This window comes from Berghia stephanieae, chromosome 8 (genome assembly GCF_034508935.2).
Source record: "Berghia stephanieae isolate SIO BIC M18660-M18661 chromosome 8, UCSD_Bste_1.3, whole genome shotgun sequence".
Lineage (NCBI taxonomy): Eukaryota > Metazoa > Mollusca > Gastropoda > Nudibranchia > Aeolidiidae > Berghia > Berghia stephanieae.
The window spans coordinates 56,523,862-56,535,585 of NC_088367.1; the positions used below are offsets into that span (position 1 = coordinate 56,523,862).

Sequence of the window (11,724 nt, forward strand, 5' to 3'; positions counted from 1 at the left end):
ACGCATATTGTGTATATGTAGTAACTGATTTAATGTTGGTTAATTTTATGTTTTTATAGATAGGTATTTTATTAACTTTCTTATTTCGATGTGCTTTCGGAAACATTCCATATTCTGGAATGTGGATAATGTGTAAAAGAGCGGAGTTGCAAATATGTGTCTGGGGATAACGAAATTTGGTTATCCCAGACAGGTGTCTGGGGATAATGAAAGCCCAGCCTTTCGTTATCCCCAGACAGGTGTCTGGGGATAACCAATTTTCGTTATCCCCAGACACCTGTCTGGGGATAATGACAGCCATCAGCTATATGACGACATGTTCAAACTCAAAGTATCTTGATTTGATTGCTATTAGGGATCGGAAACTCTTGAAAGAAACAAAATTCGATACATTTGTTTCTCTACAGAGCTACGGTATCGGTTATTTTATGGTTTCTATGATTATTAAAGTGCCCAAACAGGTCAAAATGTAGAGTCTCCGGTGCTCAAGACGCAGTCTCAGGCGATCGGAAAATTTGTCTTTTCAGTCAAATGATTATGTGTTTCTGGTACATTTGAATTAAAAAATAATGGCAAATTTGTGATACATTTCAAATACTTTATTTAATAATATTTTCATAGCATGGATATTAGGAAAGTAAAATATAGAATCAAATGAACATCAAAAAATTGGGGTTAAGTGGGTTGGTGACGAGGAAAGTTAAAAAGTTGAATTTGGACTACAACCACCAATTATAACTTTAATACAGAAGACTTACCTAACATTTTCTAAAAATAAATAAATAAATAAATAAATAAATAAATAAATAAATAAATAAATAAATAAATAAATAAATAAATAAACACTTGTCGGATTCGTGTTCTTAAAGAAATCAATTTTAATATTTCGCTCTCGTTTAACGCAAAGGTTAGACCCAGAGACCGTGGTCGAATTATATAATAATAATAATAATAATAATAATAATAATAATAATAATAATAATAATAATAATAATAATAATGATAATAATAATAACAATAACATATATAATAATAATAATAATAATAATAATAATAATAATAATAATAATAATAATAATAATAATAAATAATAATAATAATAATAATAATGATTATGATGATGACGATGATGATGATGATGATGATGATGATGATGATGATGATGATGATGATGATGATGATGATGATGATGATGATGATGATGATGATGATAATAATAATAATAATAATAATAATAATAATAATAATAATAATAATAATATAATCTCCCTTCATCTGCCATTATTGTTAAATACCCTGATATGATTTTATTCAATAATTCATGGGGGGGACCTGTAGTCATTTTTGGTTTAAAAAAATTTTTTCGGCCAAATTGGGCTAGTCCACTTTTCAGGTAGTTTAATTATTCTAGAATCCTAAAATATAAAGAAAATTTCATATTTTCAATTAAAAACGTGTTTTGATGCAGTTTTATAACGTAGGTATCCACGTTTTATTTTGTAAAGGTCTATATTGTCAAATGTTTGGGTCTTGACAACAGCTATTCAAAGCCTATCCACCCGGTCATGGCGCATATCGATGGAAAGCTTAGCCATTTCTCTTTTTCAATCTGGCAACATCGACATCATGATTATAGATAGAATGCGCTTGGCCAAGGAGTTCACAACATTGCCATCCGGAAGTATAACGGACCAACACACAAACTCTGTGTAACCATGAACTTTTATAGTCTGGTTAATACAGTTTAGTGAGAACAACTCACAAACGCGGATGGCAAAAACAATAACAAAGGCCTGAGTGACGTCATCTGCATACTATCTATAAACATGAATTATCACAAGGTCAAATAGTGAATACCATTTATACAATGTCACGAGCTCTCATTGGTTGATTTGAGAGGTCAGGTCACGGTGCGTCTAAATTTAGTAACAAAACATGATTCCGATCTAAATTTATCCTCGAACGTGGCAATAGTGACCCACAATGCACCACGATAGCGTCAATGGCCGCTCCCTGACTGTCCCTGCCTTTGTTTACAATATTATGAATTCATTCGCTTTTGGACCTCACTCATCGCATTACAAGTTGATTTTGATGAACTTTGGTAATTCTTCACTCTATTCAAGTCACAGAATACTCAGTTTACAAGCTAAGCATAAGAAATACACCACATTTTAATTTATTGCTTATTTTTATAACTAAACATGCCTTGTGAGATTGTGTGTTTGTTCGACTGTGCATCAGCTGACACACTCGTTATCGCAAGTTAACTTTATTTTATGAAAAATAACAGGGCCAAACAATAATAAAATACTACTCCCCCCCCCCCTCCCCAAACAAAATCAGCCCTCCATGTCAGGCGATAAAACCTAGACCTGATCAGATGTTTCAAGGTTCGATTCCCAGTCAATATGTTTCCAAATTTGTCAAGATCAAGTGATCAAGACTGTCAAGAGGGTTCGTGAAGTTCGTGCGACTCACAAGAAGAAAAGACATTCTCAGTCTCAGGATCAGGACCCTTTAAAAAAAATACTTTTCATTCAGTTATTGTAATTATCTTTATTTTGGCTGATACTGCATACATCGTCCACACTTTTCAATTTTTTTTCTTTGGAGGGGGGGGGGGGGGGGGGGGGGGGTTTATATCCGAAAATTGGGTTTGGAATGTTATGTTCGAGAGATAGTGATAGAGAGGGAGAGAAAGAGAGAGTAAATATCTATGATAGATAATGATAAGGTCTGTAGTGGTAGCAGTTTTAGTAGTGTTTGAAATGTCTAGGATAATGTAGAACCCCTAACCAAGATATTTAACCAGTCGATGAAAGAAGGAAGACTACCAAGGGAATGGAAAGAAGCTAACGTCACAGCCATATTCAAGAAGGGAGACAGAAAAAATCCAGAAAACTACAGACCAGTGAGCCTGACATCTGTCGTCTGCAAGCTCATGGAACAGCTGATTAGAGAAGAAATGGTTGATCATATGACCAAGAACAAACTATTCAGCAAAGATCAACATGGTTTCATGGCGGGAAGGTCTACAGTAACAAACCTACTTGAAACAATGGATGACTGGACGAGAGACCTGGAATTAGGCAACAATTTAGATGTCATATACCTCGACTTCAGAAAGGCATTTGACAAAGTTCCACACTGGCGCCTAATCAGGAAATTGGAACAGTATCAAATTAATGATCAGACAGTCAAATGGGTCCGAGATTTCCTCAAAGATAGAAGACAAAAAGTGATAGTGAATGGAACAGCATCAACAGAGAGACTGGTAACAAGTGGAGTTCCACAAGGAAGTGTACTGGGACCAGTTCTCTTCCTGATTTATATCAATGACTTGCCAGACAATCTATCATCTAAATGTAAAATCTTTGCCGATGATACTAAGCTCTATGGAGTAGCTAATACAGAAGAAGAAAGAAACACCTTACAACAAGATTTGAAAAAGCTTGAAGAATGGTCCGAAATATGGCAGATGGAGTTCAATGTAGATAAATGTGCAGTTCTTCACCTAGGAAAAAACAACAGAGAAGCAAACTATATAATGAAAGAAAAACCCCTGCAGAAATCCAATGGGGAAAAAGACCTAGGAGTATTTATTGATAGGAAGCTAAACTTCAAGAAGCAAATTAAAGATGTTCAATCTAAGGCTAGTAAAACACTCGGAATAGTGAAAAGAAATTTCAAGAATCTGAAAACAAAACACATGACTACCATCTACAAGACTATGGTTAGATCAAAGCTGGAATATGCTAACTGCATATGGTATCCGAAGTTTGAGGGAGACAAAGACAGTTTGGAAAGAGTGCAAAGGAGAGCAACAAAACTTATCACACACCTGAAAGACAAAACATACTGTGAGAGATTGAAAGAATTAAATCTCCCGACCTTAGATTACAGGAGAAGAAGGGGAGATATGATCCAAACATATAAATAGTAAAGGGAATAGACAGGGTAGAGGCAGGATTCCTTAAACCAAACAAGAACATTCAGACACGAGGAAACAGCAAGAAACTGAAAAAAGAACGTTTTAAAACAAATGAAAGAAGGAACTTTTTTTCATCTAGAATTGTAAATAACTGGAATAAACTACAAGAAACCACAGTATCAGCAAAAAATTTGAATAAATTCAAAGCAGAGTTGGAGATAAGCAACACCCTAGGAAACAAGTTCAATTATAAAAATTGGTCCAATCATTAATAGATGAGGAGGAGCGAAGGAGACTACACCAAGTCTAAAAGCTCTATACAGAGGTATCCAGGTATCCAGGTATGATAATGACAATGTTAGATAATTTGTTTTTTTCCAAATTATTTATTATTATATTATTATTATTATTATTATTATTATTATTATTTTATTATTATTATTATTATTTATTATTATTATTATTTATTATTATTATTATTATATTATTATTATTATTATTATTATTATTTTATTATTATTATTGTTGTTGTTGTTGTTTTAAACTTTAGCAATGGCATTGGCATATGTGCCATTTTCACTGCAGTGAATTTAATTTAATTTTTTGTTTTCATCGACAGCTAACATGAAAGAATTCAGTTGACTGTACTGGTGTCCTGACAATAAATAAAGATGCTGGCTCAAGGGCTATTCTGGAAAGGTGTGTTGAGGCCCTCCTGTGGCAAACTGATCAACCAGCAAACCATCATCTGGGCCAGCACAGCAGGTGTCTGCATGTACTTTTTGACACTGGTTAGTAATGTTTCCAAATCTCCATAGCGCCTTTACATTTTTGATTAATGATCAATAAAGTAAATACTCATTTTTCTAAATGAAAATGATAAAACATCATTTGAAATGAATTACTACTGAATATATTAACTTAATAACAGAAAATTGTTTGTCGCCAAGAGTTCTGTTCTGTGGATGTAAAAACAATGAAATTTCAACTGTGTTGGTGTGAATGATGACCATTTTATTTATTGGTCTTTCTTTGACAGATGCATTTTATGTCAATGACTTATAATGTATTTCCAAAAATTGCTAATGAAATATCTCTTTTTTTTTTTTACCAGCCAGAGCAAGATCAACCCTCTTTGTGGAACTACGGTACTAAAAAAGCGGTGGCAAACAAGTGGTGTTGATTTTTCCTGCATTGAGGCGAAAGGAATTTATTTCCAAGGGGTTTGGGAAAGCAAATTGCTTTTTATTCTGAGCTATATCTATTTGCATCATTTAGCTGTTTTATTGTCTAAAATAGAATTGATTTTGCAGTTAAAATTGACTAGATATCTAATTTTATATGACTTGTCTCTCAAGCAGCATTGAAAAATGAGGGTAGCGCGCCATATCATATTTTACGAAATCATATTTCGAGACTTTTTATATATCTAGAAATCTCTTTATAATCTATTGTATACAGTAAATAATTAGTTTTTGTGATTACAATAATGAATTCATAAGATATAAATCATATTTGACCTCAAAATTATTTTATCTCTGAATACGGAAAAAATTGAATTTTATAGTATTTTTTTTTTTTTAGGGGTATGCGTTAGCGAATCGATTATAAATTTTTTAGACTTAGATTAAATTATAAAGTTTTCTTGTCCTATAATGGTCATATTTTGAAAGTTTGATGATCATTTCTTTTACTTGCCTGCAAAATCAGTCTCAATGTCAAATTATTAAAAAAGTTTGCGCTTTCTCAAATTTCCGATTTATGTCATTTTCTGATTTTCTAGCAATCCTATCTTAGCCATTTTCCTTTAGATCATCTTCAAATTTATTCAGAATCTTTTCTATGATGTCTTTTACATCATGATGGAAGTTTTTGGGGGTAAATTAATATTTAGCAATTTTATAAATTTTTTAATTCATTTTTTTCTGTCGATACGCGCCAAATTTTCAGTCAAAATCAAATAAAAATTCTAAAAATTTTATTTTCCAGACTATTGATAAATTCTTCCATCACGATATAGCTATTTATGTGAGAAACATTGTGTTTAAATTTGAAAGAAATTTATATGCTAGTTTTTGGTGCATCTATGTTAGAAATTTTAGGGTTTTACGTCTAATTTTAGCCTATAATGCCCCTTAAAAATTTTATTAAAAAATTCTGAGTTTTTTTTTGGGTGTTTAACATCAAATTATACATCACATTATTAGTTTATGAGATTTAATTGATGAATTTTATAAATATAAAGCATATTTGATCGCTAAATTAATTTTTTTGTAAAAAACTGATATTCAATTTTTCCGCAAATTTTTTCTTAGGGGTATGGGTTAGCGAATCGATCATAATTTTTTCAGAATTTGATAAATGTACAAAATTTAACTGTTTTCTTGTTCCATATTGAATATACTTTGAAATTTTGATGGATGTTTTCCATTGCTTGTCTGCAAAATTAACTTTATTATCAAATTAAAGACAAATTTTGCGTTTTCTCAAAACTCCATTTTGCGTCATTTTCTGATTTTCTAACATTCATATCTGGATTATTTTCCATCAGATTGTCTCCAAATTTGGTCAGAATCTTTCTTATAATGTGTTTTGTACCATGACGTAGGGGTTTTGGGGTAAACTAAAATTGAGCAGTTTTATAAATTTTTAAATCAAATTTTTACTGTAATTCCGCGCCAAATTTTCAGCCGAAATCGAAAAAAATTCTTAAAAATTTATTTTCAGGACTATTGCTAAACCTTTACGTCATGGTATAGCTCTTGTTGTAAGAAACATTGTGTGTAAATTTGGAAGAGATCTATTCGTTGGTTTTGGCTGCATTACTGTAAGAAATTTTGGATTTTTGGTCTATTTTTAGCCTATTTTATCTCACTATGTCTAAATAAAAATTTTTTGGCTTTTTTTGGTGTTAATCATCAAATTAGACCTCCTACCACCTTAAAATAACAAGGGAATAGCAATATTAGCATTACAATCAAAAATGGATTTTTGACTACAGGTCCCCCCTTTCGTCTCTGTATGCATATGCACGTTTTGGTGAACGTGTGTGTGTGTGTGTGTGTGTGTGTGTGTGTCGTTGTGAGGATATGTGTGTGTGCGCGCTTGTATAAATGGGTGTATGTCAAGAAGCCCATACACACGTCTGTACACGCTGGTGTGTGTACAAAAATGTTTATAATGTTTTACAATTTTGTGCGCCTAGAGTTGTTTTGTCAACGGGGTTGGGCGCTAAACAAATAATAATAGTGGTGGGGATGATGATGATGATGATGATGATGATGATGATAGTGGTGGTGGTGGTGGTGATAATGAATAAATTCGACATGAAGAAGTCATTTTCGGTTTTATTTGAATTCTTGTATTTATTTTTTTTAACATCAAATTTTGACGGCACTTCTCGATTCCCATTGATTCCACTGCCATTATTAAGGGTGGTGGGGGTGGTGGTGGTGGTGGTGGGGGGGGGGGAGATAGACAATGTTTTGTTTGTTTGTTTGTTTTTAACGGTTTTACGGCGCTTGCAACACATTAAGGTTATATCAGCGCCAGTAAAAAGGAAGAAAATGGGATAGTAAAAAGTTCCAGAATTATAATTAAAGCACCCAAGAGAAAGGAAGACAAAGGGGAACTGGGAACAAATAGGGATCAGATGCAGATTCCAAGAGCAAACCATCAATGTACTTAGTTTGAGATCACCTATAAGTCTCATCCGGACACAACCACAAAATCCAACAAAGAGGAATACACTCAAATGCTTACATTATACATTAAAAATAGATATAGTAATACATAACAGAGAGATGATTTACAAGGAAAAAAATATCATCTCCCAAAACAGTAACTATGCATTTGACTGTTTCCTACCAGCCAGGACTCCGAACAGGGCAAAGTAATCGCATTCCAAGACAAAGACGAAAGCATGTTGGAAAATAGATATAAGGGGATAGAAGACACGGTATGTACCTCCCTGCCCACTATGGGAGGTCAGGATCCCCACCCAGGGAGATAGACAAAAGACAACTCTAAAGTTAAAAGAGGTCAGGACAAAGCAAGACTAAAGGGACCATAATATTAGCCCCACTTCAGGCAGTTCCATCCCCCAACCCCTAGGGCAAGATTATTAATCCCCAATTTGCTCATTTTGACAATATGGGTGATTCCTGTTGACATCAGACATCTTGTTTGATGAATTATCTATATTCCTTCGTGAAATGCCAAGGCGACGATATTATCTTATGATGTGGTGGAAGGGCATATAATTTTCCGTCCTAAATGTTAAGCGTTGCTGTTAACTTGGGAGCTATTGTAAAGCGCTTTGAGCACGTTTAGTGGATATTGCGCTATATAAAAAATATAAATGGAGAGCACTATCAGTGTGCTTGGTTTGAGATCACCTACAAGTCTCATTCACTCAAAAGCACAGGTCCCCACTAGGAGGAAAACACTTACATGTTTACAAACCATTATATATTTAATACAAAAAATGTAAGCGTACATAACAATAACAGAGAGAGAATTTGCAAGGAAAAAATTCATCTCCCAATACTAATAACAATAACATACATTTGACTCAGAGACTCCGCTAAGGGTCAGAACAAAACCAAGTAACCCCATTCCAAGACAATTGTTTTTGTTTTTAAGGGTTTTACGGGGCTTGCAACACATTCCGGTCATATCAGCGCCAGTAAACTGGAAGAAATTGTGATAGTAAAACGTTCTAGAATTACAATTAAAGCACCCAATAAAAGATAAGACAAAGGGGAACTGGTTTAAATAGGAAACAGATGTAGATTCCAAGAGCACACTATCAAAGTACTTAGTTTGAGATCACTAAAAGTCTCATCCAGACACAAGCATAGGTCCCGATTAAGAGAAATGCTACACTCAAATGTTTACAAATCATATATAATATGTAAACAAAACATAATAATACAGTGCATAACAGAGAGGTGATTTACAAGACAAAAAAAAAAATAATCTTCCAAAAGTCTTACTAACTATACATTTGACTGTTTTCCTCCCAGTTAGGGTATCCGGCCAGGGTCAAGACAAAACCAAGTAATCCCATTCCATATTCCATGCAATGACAAAGATAGAAAGCATGTTAGAAAACATATAGGGGGATAGAAGACACAGTAAGTGCCTCCCTGCCCACCATGGGAGCCATTCTTCTTCTTCGTTCCCGTGACGTGACGGCAGCCATTCCAAGACAAAGACAGAGAGCAACTTAGAAAACAGATATAGGGGGACAGAGGACATTGCAAGTGACCTCCTGCCCTCCATGGGAGGTCAAAAGACCCCATCCAACCTGAGTGATAATATTTGTTACACATATCATAACATTGTATGTCGTATTACCAAATGTTCTTTATTACACAGAGATTAACAACAACAGCGTTTTTTTAAAATCATTGCTTTTATTAAAATCTCAGAACAGCATGAATGAAATGGGGAATAAGACGAAGAGGTACATAAACACACTTTTAGTGCAGTGTAGGTTAGACATAGATAAGTATGAACGTTTTAATTGATACACATAGGATGCCGATATTGCATAAGTACTATTATAATGTCACTACCGATGGCAATAATAATATTATTTTTTTGCATCAAGCAAGCAATTTCTATAATTTCTCTACTACTATCCATGGTGATGAACAATTGTCAATGGTACCGTTACAATAAATTTAATTTACCCTTCTATTTATTACAAGAGAACAGAAAACGGGGTAATTCAACAACACATGCTCAGTTACAACAAGGCACCCAATATTACTGTTACACGCTCCATATTTGATATTACACATCCAGTGAACTACTGCACTTATATCACAATTATTGTCATTACATTACATTACATACTGAAAATGCACATTTCCTAAATAACTATATCATTTGATCAGAAGTGCGTGAGTATCTTGGATGAACCAAACAAATATATAAAAATGAATATCAAGCACAGGTTAGATATCAACCGAAAGCAAAAATATATAGTACATGTTGCCAGTGTGGTGTCTTTTGATTTGAGGGGCGGTAAACCAAAGCTTTCTCTCCAACTGATCGACCAATCAGCTATCACAATCACTGCTACAAACCACATAGAGTTTAGTGACACGGAGAAAGGTGGTAAATGACGATTCTAGCAAGGACGGCGTTGGGTATTTTGATTTAAATCAATTGCGGTGCATGATAAAACAAGAGTAGACAATAATAATAATTATTATTATATATATTATATGAATGACGGGATCTTAATCAAGCTACAAAAAAAAACTGATGTTTTATATCAATCCTGCCAACATTAATCAATGATTGGTTATTTTTTAACAATCAAAAAAAAATAATCACAAATCAATTAATGAGGCAAAATAGTACCTTTCATCTGTTACAATTAAAATTTATAAAAACAAGATATAAAAGATGGCAAAGACGTATAAGAGATATAAAAGACGTTATAATATGCTAAAGACTAAACGATACCTATGGTCAGTTCCAAACAGGTTTTTTTAGTAAGATGAGTATATGTAGCAGATCTTGCAATGACTAGTGGATTAAGTTACAATGATATAAGCAACTGGAAAGTGCTGATAAATTATAGTTATTAAAAAAAAAAAACCACACACACAAAAAAAAAAAAAACCCCCGACAAAACATAACAGAAGCCTGTGTATGACATAAAGTTGTAAATGCTTTATACATTCGTTGAGTGGCCGATATGTCACTGAAACGACAGAAACAAAACGTTGGCATGTTGATGACAACATAATATTTTCTGCGAGGAGTGCCTTTGAATGAAATGAACAGACTGAGGGATAGTGAGCCTCATTACAATCTTATCTGCTCAAAGAATGTCTGCTCTAACTCTAATGCTGGAAAGATCAAGTTAAATGGCATCAAGAGAGATGACAACAGTCCAGTAGGATGACGCAGAGTTACATCCCTTGACTTGTAACGACGATTAATTCGGCATTTTCAAAGAGAAGAGAGGACATTTTTAAAGGCTGATGATGATGATGATGACAGAGTTGTTTTTTTTTTTAATATTTAAATATTTAAAAAGCAAAACAAGACATGTAAGAACTTGTAAAAAAAAAAAAAAAGACTAGACGAATTGAATATGGAATTAATTCCAATTCCGATAAGCAGGCAGGGAAACAAAACCCAAGTCGTCTTTGAGTAATGAAAAGAAAGAGAGCAAGACAGTGACTAAATCAAATTTTCATTTTCCCATTAAGTCTATAAATCAAGTGTTTTCATATCGTCCTCTGCATACATAACGTAAATGGTGCTGCTCGAAGCTCGAAGAAATAAATAACAATGTGAAATCTAATGTAAGATTACATTCAATTTCACATTGTTATTTATTTCTGCAGACATAGCACTACAAAGCATTTGATCTAGAAAAGATATCACGGAGAAGAAAGTGACGAAATTCAGTCAGATATGTCAGGAAAACTTCCACGAAGATTATTTTTCAACTCTATATAGGTTCCGTGAATCCTTACTTATCCGAACCAGCGACCACCTGAGCTCTAGACCTTCGGTCTTCTGTGAAGCCTAAATGCTTTCCCTATCTCCCTATTGCCTGCATATTGTTTTGTTTCTATAAATGATGAGGAAGGAGAGGTGGGGAGGGGGGGGGGGGGGGATTGAATCGATGAATGAGGCACACAAATTCCAGAGTATCATACAATCACATTATCTAACCACAAAGTCTACAAAAATATATATCTGCAATATCAATGATGATGATGATGATTATAACAATAATAATCGTAATAATAATA

At 33.6% G+C, this 11,724-nt stretch overlaps 1 long non-coding RNA gene across 2 annotated transcripts; it reads left to right on the forward strand.

The window, feature by feature from the left end:
* Window positions 1-1,837: 1,837 nt before the first annotated feature.
* LOC144978916 (uncharacterized) lies at window positions 1,838-6,426 on the forward strand. Of its 2 annotated transcripts, XR_013646626.1 has the most exons (3): window positions 1,838-2,104; window positions 4,554-4,725; window positions 5,049-6,426. It is a non-coding gene; the product is annotated as an uncharacterized LOC144978916 (long non-coding RNA). The 2 variants fall into 2 exon arrangements; XR_013646625.1 differs by lacking the exon at window positions 1,838-2,104 and having other exon boundaries at window positions 4,467-4,725.
* The last annotated feature ends 5,298 nt before the right edge of the window (window positions 6,427-11,724 follow it).